Below are 11,510 nucleotides of genomic sequence, written 5' to 3'. Positions count from 1 at the left end.
CACGGTGCATACCTCGCGACGTGTCCAACACAGACCGAAAGTAGGCATGTCGATGCCGTCAACATCAAACATGGCGTCTATAGGCTCACGAACACGTACATCTGGTCGCCCTATAGAGAACCTCTCCCACGACCACAGCTGTAGGAATAGAGGGCATCCAAGAAGGGTTGGCTTTCTCGATGTAAGCTGGCAACCGTTGCACATACCTCAGTATGTAGCCGCCAAGACCGCCGAACCCCAACTCCTCTGTCTGATCTGATCAGCCGTCTGAGCGCTCGCTATCTCGAGTGCCATAGGGATGTAGAGCGCGCTAATAGTGGTGACATGGTTCTCTGTGAACATCACCTTGCCGAAAAGCCACATTAAGTAGGCCTCCAGGCTCCGAGTGATCTATTCCGCAGTCAACGGCGCCCGGAAGTTCTGAATCTGCATTAAGCAAATAGAAAGTTTTAGTAAGCCGCAGTTATTTTCTGTAAAACCGTATGCACGATAACTTGAAGATAAGAGATAGGGGAAATTACCCGGAAATTGAGCAACCACTCGTACTTAGGTCCGTGATGCTCCCATGCCGGTTCCAGAGCATCCGGAAATACACCATGAAAACGTTGTGTAAGAGCTCGCTCCCAACCAGCCGGTGCGTCCAACGGTCCTACGGCATGACCTGCCAACGGTAGTCCGAGCAAAAGTGACACATCCTCTAGAGTAGGAGCCATCTCTCCCCATCTAAAGTGAAACGTGTGGGTCTCTGGCCTCCAACGGTCCACTAAGCAGCTCAGCAAGGACCCGTCGATGGCGAGGCGTTTCTCACCCGGGATAGACTCAACCAGATACGCGAAAGGTAAAAGGCCGGCCCATTTCAACCTTCATCAGAGAACATTTCAGTTAGTGTCTCCCATTAATATGCATGTCAGTGTGCAAATTAATAAAGCACGTACCACTGAAGCCATCCTGGGTGTATCATCCAGTTTTCCTTAGGAGTGCGAGTGACCAGAGGCTCAAGCTTGCGCTCATACCATATCGCAGCACGATGACCCCTATCAATGTCCCCATTCAGCAACCACAATCCCGACATTCCTGCACATAAAAAATTCAGAACATAGTGTCACACTTAATACAAATCTCCTCTCAAGCGCCGCATGCATACAAATTCAGAACATAGTGTCACACTTAATAAAAATTCAGAACATAGTGTCACACTTAATACAAATTCAGAACATAGTGCCACACTTAATAAAAATTCAGAACATAGTGCCACACTTAATACAAATTCAGAATATAGTGCCACACTTAATACAAATTTAGAACATAGTGCCACACTTAATAAAAATTCAGAACATAGTGCCACACTTAATACAAATTCAGAACATAGTGCCACACTTAATAAAAATTCAGAACATACTACTACTAGCTTAGCTTCTTCCTCTCGCCCTTACTCCTCTACTGCCTCTACCTCCTCTTCTTCCCTTGTTGCCTCGTCCACGCCCAGTGACGAAAGTGGGACAATTAGTGTCCCTATGGCCAAATTCATTGCATAGAATGCATTGCCTAGTCGGACCTCCTGCTTCAGATTCATCCATATCATTCCGGATGCGCTGGCACTGCCGTCTGCCTCTACTTGTACGCATATGCTCTGGGTGGAATGTAACGCCTTTCAGCGGGGTTGACGCTGTTGAAATTACCCATTGATCGAAAACCCATCAGCTCACCTGTCCAGGTATTGAGGACAGACTCTTTCAGAAAAAATGGAGACACAAACGATACTGCGTCCATTCCAAGATGCCCGCAAGCAGCAAGTACATGTGAGCAAGGTAGGTGAAGCAATTTCGGTTTGTTGCATGTGCACTCACACGTTGGCCAGGCTTCATTACCAATTTTCACCTCATGCGTCCTCAACTCATTTGCACATCCGAATTTGTTGTTGGCTAAGCGGACCTCAAACCTTCTTTCTTGATTACCGATGGTGACTACAGTGTGTGACCTAGCTTTTTGCATCTTGTTGTCCATGTACTTCGTGACTTTCATAGTACCGTGTATTTGGGTTGTTGAAGATATGTTGCTCTGCTTTTTGACGTCTATCTCTGAAATACTTGACGGTGCCATAGAAAATACCCTCAATGATGGCTGTAAGTGGCAATGCCCGGTTTCCTCTGAGGACAAAGTTGTATGTTTCCGCGAGGTTCGTTGTCATGACACCGTACCTTGCTCCATGTGTGTCATGTAGCAAAGACCACCTCTCCAGAGGCTCATGCTCTATCCACTGCTCGAAGGTTTTAATCGACCTCCCGAGCCTTCTCCTAGTACCAGGTGGGTCAAAGCCTGGCAGGTCATATAGCCCAACAGGCTCCTCCTCCACGGCCGCTGTTCCTGTTGCCAACTGTGCAGCTACTGCTTCAACATGTGCCCTCACCGCTGCATCTCTTGCAGCTTTCCTGTCCCTCACGTGTCTCTGCGTGCACACATTAAGTCTGTCGCGTATCAAATTGTACTTCCATAACTGGTTCTGCTTGCAGAGTTTTTTGAACAGATTCATCAGGTTCTTATTTCTAAACTGCGAGAAGAAATTAGCCCCCAGATGGCGCATGCACCAATGGCTCTGCAAGTCCTGCCATGGAACTTGTTCCTCAGGGCCTGGGTTTGTCAGTGTCCTTATCGCACTGAGTATACCTGCATGCCTGTCATGAAGGATGCACACATTGGGCTTCTCCTTCACAACTGATATTTTCAACTGCCTGAAGAACCATGTCCAACTTTCAATGTTCTCACTCTCCACAAAAGCAAATGCCAGTGGGACGACTTGATTTTGGCCGTCTTGACCTATGGCTGTCAGGATCTGACCCTTGTACTTGCCTGTGAGAAAAGTACCGTCAACACATATCACCGGTCGGCAATGCCTGAAAGCTTCGATGCAGACACCGAAAGAGAAGAAGAGACGATGCAACACCCTCACAGTTGGGCACTCTGGCATGAACATGTCTTGGATATCGATATAGGTGCCTGGATTCCGCTGCTGCATGGTGTGGAGGAGGTGGACAACATAGTCATATGCATCAAAATAAGAACCAAATCTCCTCTCAAGCGCCGCATGCTTAGCCCTCCAAGCCTTGCCATAAGAAATTATGTACTTGAACCTGGCGAAGACTTTTGTCTGGACTGCCTTCACTTCCATAGCTTTGCCCTGCACTATCTCATCGTAAAACAACCGAGCAATAAGCGTGGATGAAAGGTTGGCATGATCTTGAGGGATGCAGGGAATAAGACAAGTGTGATTAACTAAGTCACTTATCACCCAACTTGTGCCATACTTAGGGAGAAAGCCGTGCACCCTGGCGGGACAATCTGCGTTCTTGCATACCATTGTCAGGAATTTCTGACTGGACACCTGAGCTGTGAAAACCCTTTGCGTGGACATTGCCCAATTAATTATTGCATCCTTCAGGGCTTGCTTGTTCGGATACATAGCACCAGTCGCAATATTGTTCTGGTGATATTGCCAGGCTGAATCATGTCCATCATTCACGGTCATTGCAGATGAGAAGTCATGATTCCACGATGCAGGATTCGGGACCTCCTCTGCATTTTCTTCTTCATCTGACTCATCAGAATCATCGGCATGACCCCTTTCAACATCGGTGTCTTCTTCTTCCATCTGGTCCTGCATGTGCCCATCTACCTCGTCAGCGTCCACCTCGCCATTGTAATCACCATCGGCATTTCCTCCTTGTACCTGACTACTCTGCCCTGATTCATAACCATAAGCATTTCCTCCTTCTACCTGACTGCTCTGTCCATGTTCGTAACCATCATCTCCAGCATTTGACATAGATAACTGCCTCCCTACACTGCTATGACCAGGATCGTAGCCACCCTCGCCTTCATGTGTAGTGACCTCCTTCACGACGGGAAGCACTAAAGCAACAGGATTGCATCCCCTTCGTTCACAACCTTGTAACCACCGCACCCAATCGGAGTCTCGCTCTATCGGCCTCAAATAAAAGTAAATTGTTGTACTTGACCGTGTCCATAATGCATGAACACCGACGGTGTGTGTTTCAGTATCAAGACCTAAACTTGCCGCAATCCATTCTTTCAACTGACTGACAGACCATGTTTGAGGTGCGCTCATTGGCACCTCTATGTGAGTAAATTCACTCAGATCTGCTCCCATCTCAGTTGTTTGGACAGTACCAGGACCATAGTAAAATCTGAACTTCACTACATCTGACATCTCGGCTCACCTATTTTTTTTTCAACAACGAAATACAATTCACTAAAAAATATTAGACATGTCTATATATATATTACAGAATATTAACGGAGCAACTAATACAATTCACACACCTACAAGTATATTACAAATATTTGCCGGAGCAACTACAAACATTTACATATTTTAATATTTGACTACCTATGTTACGGATTTTACCGGAGCTACTCCAAATACTGACACTCCTAAATACTTCACATCCACATATAGTACGGAATATTACCGGAGCAACTACACATTTTTACACAAATAATTAGTTGACATCTAAATATATTTACGTATACTACCGGGGCAAATAACAATAATCGCACACCTAATTTATTTCACATCCAAACATATTAACAAATACTACCGGAGCACCTACGAAAAATAAAATGTTTGCTAAAATATACCCTTGAAGCGTGCGTGCGAACGAAGAACGACGAACGGCGGCCACCAAACTGCCGGTGCTCCGCCTCCAACGAAGAACGACGAACGACGAGCTTCACCTCCACCACCTCCACCACACTGCCCCAACTTCACCACCACCACCTTCACCTCCACGAGCTACCAAAATGCTCACCACGACAACCACGAGCTACCCCATCAGTAGATCGAGGACTCTTTTGGCTGCCCTAACTAAGTTGAATCCATTCACGGTGCCAAATCCGCAAAAAACTGGCTCATTTAGGTGTACAAATTGAAGGCATTTCCGTGTACAAAGAGGAGAAGGAAAGAACACAGGAAGAACAGATATGCTCGAGTGGGAAAAAAGAGCAGCGAATAAAGGAGGAAGCAGCCGGCCGCAGGGAGCCGGGCGTGCTGCGCGACGTGGGACGTGGGGCCGCACCCTGTCGGCCCGCAGCTGGCCGATCGGCCCGCAGTAGGCTGACAGGGGCTCACCCCGTGACCGCCGCGCCGACAGCTCCCTCTCCCTACCCCGCGACGTGGCCTGCCCAATGCGCGTGCGACAAGTGGCAGGCGGGCCAGCTGTCGGCCTGCTACTGGACGAGTAAGCCCAGCCGGCCTGCTGTGGGCTGACTAGGCCCAGTCGGCCTGCAGCGGGCCGACGGTGTATTATTTTTGAAAATTATTTTTTAGGCGTAATATTTGTGCAAATTAATAAAAAAATGTATTATTTAAAAAAAATTAGCTCCATCGTGCACCGTTAAGATATAATGTTCTTTGCTTCTTTTTATTTGCGGGTGCCTCCAAGGCACTGAGCTACTATGCATTTCGAAACAAGACCCCATTCGGGCACTTCATATGTATAAAAATTTCGAAACAGGTCTCCATTCGGAAGTCATATGCATGGCAATTTGTGTAAATGGAACGAAAAAAACATGCACACAAAAAAAATCAAGTGGTTATGAGCATCTCCCGAACAAAAAATAGGTGCACAATCCTCACATACAAACCTTAAGATTTCCTTGAGACCATACCGTAACCAACAAGTTGTTAGCCTCCCATCAGCACCGTCACTAGTCCTCCTCGTCTCTAGTGGCCGTAGGACCATGGAGGCACAATGAACCTTGGATCTTATCGGTGGGAGGGATCTTTCTCCATTTTTAGGTATTTTTGTTAGTTCGTTTAGTGTTTGTGTCCTCCTCAGCAAGACCGTGGCGGCGGCTTTCTAAAGATGGAATAAGTATTTTTCCTGCACGGCCCCCTTTCTGATGATGTGTCTAGCGTCATGTGGGGGGGGGGGGGGTGTTGAAGGTGTGTCTCCGTCAGATCCCGCGGGATTCAGTCCGTGGGTGGTTCCAATCTTTGTTCATCTTTATTCGTGTGTTTACAGGTTGGATCATTTCGATCTATATTTCTCTTCTTCAACGACGATTGAATGTTCGGGTGTTGGTCCTGTGTGGCATTAGCACGGCAACTTCCTGGCTGTGTACTACAACAAGTTTGGTCCGGATCCAGAGAGGAAGGCGCAACGATGATGGCGTGCCTTCGGTTCGCTCCAGTGCATGTGGTTCTCGCTAGTGATCTACAGATATGGATGCTATTTTTCTTATTTTTGTGTTCATTGTACTATCATGACATATGACGATGGATTGAAAGTTTTCCCGAAAAGAAAAAAGCTAGGCTCATGGCGACTCCTACTTTTTTAGGTGTGGCGAATCCTGTTCCTAACTTCTTATCGTACACGGAGCGTATGTGAGGCCACGCTTGAGTACAGGGATCGTATGTCAGGCCATGATTGAGTTCGTTACAAACTCATTCAAAGCTTACCAACGGATAGGTACGAAGTTGGTATGGTTTAGTTAGAAGGTCTATCAACCGCAAAAACAAAAAATGTTAGAAGGTCTATTCTATGTTCTAGAACAATGCAGGAAAGTATGCTTAGTCAAAAAAAAAATCTGAAAGTTTGTGTCAGCGGTGGAGGTCGTAACACTCACGCCTTCGCTCGCTAGAGCAACTCTAGCAGACCCTGTATATCTCGCGAACCCGCATAATTCCGGCGAGTACACGGGCTCGACTCAATTTTCTGACCAGAACAGAGCCGGTATACTCGTCCGGCCCGTATTTTTTTTACCGCGGCCCGCAAACCGCCCTCCCGAAGCAGTATATCCACGGGTTTGCGGGGCAGATACGGGTCGAAACCCTATCCCCTCGCCGCCGCGTTTCGCCCCGATTCCCCACTCTCTCCCCCGCATTTCTCGCCGCCGGTGAGCCCCCTTCCGCCTCCAAACGCAATGTGGGGCCGTATGTGGAACTCCGGCAGCAGCTCCGGCGGCACCGGCGACCCCGAGCGCGAGTGGTGTGTCCGCGCGGACAGCGCGAGTAAGCGCGCGGCGAGGAAGTGCACGAACCAGGGCCTCGAGCCGCCGTCAAGGCTCCTCCGTCGCAAGACGGAGAAGTACGACCGCCGGCACGGGCTCCTCCGATCGCCCTCCTCGGCCGCGGCTCTTCCTCCGCCGCGAGGGGCCCTTCCGGTGCGGCGCTTCTCCCCATGAAGAGGGAGTGGTCGGAGGAGCCGGAGGACCGCGAGCTCGTCGTCGGGAAGGAGGAGCCGGAGGAGATCGAGCGCTGAGGCGTCGTCGGGCCCGAAGATTTCGTGGCCGATGTCGACGTGGTCGCGGCCGCCATTGCCGAACGGAGCTTGCGCGAGGAGGCGAAGTGCCGGCGCCACGACGAGGAGCTCGAAGACCTCATTCTCAAGCAGGCGGTCGCGGCCAACCTTGCCGTGAAGGACAAGGACGACGAGTGGCGGCGCATCCGCGAGGAGCAGAGGCAGAAGTTCATCGATCTGTCAACTCCGACGAGGAGGACTGAGCTCCTCCACCGCGTCGTCCTCGGCCGTGAGCTCGTCCACTTTGGTACATCGACCTCGGCCTCGCCGCCGCGAGATCCCCACCCCTCTAGTAGTAGTGGTAGAATGTAGTATGTATGATCATGTAGTATGTGATGAACTAGTGTATGATCATGTAGTATGTGATGAACTAGTGTGGTTGCAATTTCTCCCACGAAAGTTTTTTTCAAATTATACAGTTTCATATACGGGGTCTACTCTGCCGCGCATGATTTCGACCCGCAGAACAGTTCTATGTCGAACTGTAAACGCCATATGCGGGTTGGCATTATACGGGTTCTGCTAGAGATGCTCTTAGCTCGCACGGCGGCTAAATTTCGTGTTTTGACCCTTTTGTGGTCTAAATTGGGGATCTGACCCCTGTTTGATTTTTTTTTGAGATTTGACCCTTTTTCCTACCGCCAGAGTGGCTGGCGGTAGGCTTACATAGCCTACCGCCATGGGGCCTGGTGGTAGAAAGCTAATCCACGTCAGCAGGGCAAACGTCCGCCGTCCCCCTCCGTTTGCACCCTATAGCCGCTGGTCCTGGCTTTAGATTGTCTTATCCTACCGCCAGGGAGCCTGGCGGTAGGGTGCGGGCAGTTATTTGGTGTGGCCGCCCGCCCCACCCCCTTCTCCCCCCCCCACACCCACCCGCCCCAACCCCTAAGAACATAGAGTAACTGCCTCTCTCGCCCCTCTCTCATCTCCTCCACTTTCCCCCTCTGATCTTCTTCGTTTCTTCATCGTTTTTGCGGATCGAGATGGCCCCGAAAAGAGAAAAATAAGCTCCTTCAATCCCTCCAATTAGTTTGAGTCAAATAGCTTCCGATTCGTCACATTATGTGACTGAAATCACTCTCCTTTTTGAACTAGATTTGATTTTTTGAACCTTAGGATTGATTTAGGTTGATTCTAGATTTTATATTGTGTTAGATATGAACTCTAGTGACTAGTTGGTATGGTTGTGTGAAGATGAACCCTAGTTCATATTTTTTGTGGAGGATTTTTTTGATATGATGCATGTTGGAGGTATTTGTTGTGATATGATGATGCATGTTGATATGCTATGATGCAAGTAGTGGATGTAGTTGGAGAACAAATGTTGAACCCTCAAGATGAACCTAGTTCATAGTTTTTTGTGTTAAAATTTTTTATGGTATGATGAATATTGGAGATATTTGTTTTGAATAGGATGCATGTGGATGTTATATGATGCAAGTAGTGGATTTTGTTGGAGTAAAAATGGTTAACCCCTCAAGATGAACCCTAGTTCATGGTTTTTGTTTTTGGAGTAAAAATATGATATGATGCATGTTGGATGTTGTTGGAGAAATATGATATGATGCATTTGAACCTTGGTGATTGCATCTTGATATATGTATTTTATTTATTTTTTAACCTTAGTGATTGCATCTTCATATATGTATTTTATTTAGTTCATGTTAAAAAAATCTTCATAAGATTATTCAAAGATTGAACTCATAGTTTTTTTGGATGTGATGAACCTTTGTGATGCATCTATATGTTTCCTAGTTCATGTTAAAAATTCTTTTGATATGCTTATGCTTGTGTTTATGCAATTTTTTTAGGAGGCCACCTCTTGCGGACGACATCGGCATTAAGTACACCATGCTTGACGCTAAGTTCGACAAGGGTCACCTTGCCCGTTTCATTGAGAATGGAGTGGTAATTACCATTCTTAAACCAAATCTTTCGAATTGATGAAAACAAGTTGCTAACTATTATGTCCATACTAATTATGCTTTGGTTCTTGATTTTCACAGATGCTGCCGCCACTGCGGATGAGGGCTCACAAGACGACATTTAAGATGGAGTACGACGAGCGGTACGCACCGTTCTTCAGGAGAGCCCGACTATTGGGTTTCGTCCTGCAGTTCAAGCGTAAGCTGCCGACGCTCGTTCACTCAGCTCTCACGGCTTTGATCGACCGGTGGCGGCTAGAGATGCACAACTTCCATCTTCCATGTGGGGAGATGACCGTGACCCTCTAGGATTGGGGGATGATTACGGCCCTGCCGCTCGAGGGTCGTGCTCTCATAGGACAAGTGGAGAGGACGAACTGGCACGATAGGGTTGTCACCCTCATCGGTGACTGCCCCCCCCCCCCCCCGCTAAGAACAACTGGACTTCCGGCATACCTCTGCCATGGCTCCTCGAGCACCGGAGCAAGTGCCCAGAAGATGCCGAACCCCGGGTGGTGGAGCAGTACTCTAGGGCCTACCTATGGTATCTTCTCATGGAGGTAGTGTTTCCAGACTACTCCGGGAACTCTGCCCTATGGATGTATCTCGACTTCCTAAAGGACTGGGATGCGGGGTACAGCTGGGGGGTTGTCGGGCTCGCGTACCTATACCATTTGGTAAGTGAATATCACTTTGTTTCAAATATCATGGACGTGTGCTGCTTTAGATTTTGACATCTTATCATGTATACTTGTTTTGTAACTTGACAACGCGACCCAGAGGGCGGAAGTCACGTCAGGTATGTGTGGATGTGTATGGGGCCTCTCCATTCGGATGTGGGAGTGAATCCCGATGGGCCGTTCGGAGAAGCTGCGCTCGCGTGCATGGACGGACTATGGCGAAGATGATCGGAACCCGACCGTCGCATACGCTTGGGACGTGGTGCATGTCTACACGGGCGCATCCAATGCCTTGTACAAGGTCTTCAGCAACGAGCTTGATGCTCTCACGCCTTTCCAGGTATAAGAACTAGATTTCGAATAGTTTCGATGACACTTTCACTTGAGCTTACCATTGTTTGGTACTAGGTTACTTGGCGGCCGTATGATGATGATTGAGAGTGGGGGTTCGAGCTAAACAACATGTGCAAGCAGGACCGGCTTCTCTGGCGGTGCATCGTGCCCATGATTTGTGTCTATGCCGAGGAGTACAACTTGCCACAGCGCGTTGCCGCACAATTTGGTAAGGTGCAACACACACCACCAGCCGGCATCGTCCGCGATACCGGTGGCTACGACCTACACTAGTGAGTACCACAAGGCTCCTCATCAATACCAAGTTCTTGTTTTGATGTTTTACATTCATTCTTAGGGTGTTCTACATTCTTTCTTATGCATTGCAAGATGACCAGGAAGAACAACCAGTCAATCATAGATTGGGAAGACCAACATGCGAGATACGTGAAGGAATGGAACAAGTGGAAAGGACGCAAAGATACGGAGAGGAGAGTGATTGACTGGGACGAGTACGAGGATCACATGCTGTGGTACGACGATGGCATCAAGCATCGTCTGCATCTGAGGCCCCAGTGGACAACAACAGATGCCGAAGGCCTGTTCGATGACGCCTCCGAGAATGAATTCTACAACGAGAGTATCAGAGAGCTTCAAGGCGGGTTTAGGGAGTACGGACCCCTCATGAACAGAGTGGTAAGTTGTTTTTATCTTTTTTCAACCGACGGTTGGATGAAATCAGCTTTAGTGCTACTGACTCATTTTATTACTTTGCAGTCTTCGAAGCTGAACAAAAGCATTTTTCAAGCCTCTGATGCGCTTAGTACTATCCCCGGGACTCGAGCTAGTGAGAACAAGTTGAGGGAAACAATGAAGGTAATATGGAGTTCATTTTCTTAAGTTCACTTGCAGAAGTTCTCATTGTTTCGTTCTCATTGCAGAAGTTCGTCAACAAAGCTCGCAGGCTTGTGGGCCTGCTTGGGTGCGCTACCTCCACCGAGGATGTTTTTGCTCCTGCAGCACCGATGCGTAGCCTTGCTTCATCGAGCCATGCCGCCTCGTCGTCTAGGGCGGTTCAAGAGGACGAGGACGACGACAAAGAAGGTGAATATGAAGAAGAGGGCTAGGAGGGAGCAAAAGAAGAAGAACATGGAGAAGAAGAGGAAGAGGATGATGAGGAGGAAGAGGACAATGAGGAGGAGGAGTACGATGATGACAACGGACCTCCAGCAACTCAGACAACCCAGCATGAG

This window comes from Aegilops tauschii, chromosome 3 (genome assembly GCF_002575655.3).
Source record: "Aegilops tauschii subsp. strangulata cultivar AL8/78 chromosome 3, Aet v6.0, whole genome shotgun sequence".
NCBI lineage: Eukaryota > Viridiplantae > Streptophyta > Magnoliopsida > Poales > Poaceae > Aegilops > Aegilops tauschii.
Note: the sequence above shows the minus strand (reverse complement) of the source record.